This window comes from Nicotiana tomentosiformis, chromosome 7, assembly GCF_000390325.3.
Source record: "Nicotiana tomentosiformis chromosome 7, ASM39032v3, whole genome shotgun sequence".
In the NCBI taxonomy this organism is placed as follows: domain Eukaryota; kingdom Viridiplantae; phylum Streptophyta; class Magnoliopsida; order Solanales; family Solanaceae; genus Nicotiana; species Nicotiana tomentosiformis.
This window is the reverse complement of record NC_090818.1, coordinates 15,755,707-15,756,284: the sequence shown is the minus strand read 5'-3', so window position 1 is coordinate 15,756,284 and position 578 is coordinate 15,755,707.

Below are 578 nucleotides of genomic sequence, written 5' to 3'. Positions count from 1 at the left end.
TTTGAATCCATTAGAACCCTCTCGATAGTCATCCATTCTGCTCAAATCTAATTTACTCCGCCCCAAACGGGCTGAAAGACATGTGCTCCTTTAACATAGTCAACACTCAAATAAGTAACCCTGCCTTAATACGACCAACCAGATTCATACTTCGTATGCACTACATCCTTCAAAATAACAACTTAATCATTCCAAACTTTTCATATTCCTATAAAGTGCCTTATAACCCATATTCAGGAATTTCCTTACTTGAGTCATCCTCGATCTCCATCTCTGCAAGTTATAACTGATCTACAAGTATGCCTCAGACCAAAATTAAAATTTATTATATAACCATGAAATTAAGCCGTCTGCAGCAGGCTCCCCCACTTGGCTCAAAGCCGTAAATCATTTCATTCAATAAATCACAACACCCATACCGTATTACTTCCATGATACTACAGTGAGTTCAGCGAAAATGTTTCTCAAGCTCGTGCAACACTAACCATAAAATACCTCACGCAAGTATACGTGGTCGTCAAGTAATAGAGTAGTGAATAGAGTATCGTTCCCATGAGGACTTATGATTAACTTTTGAC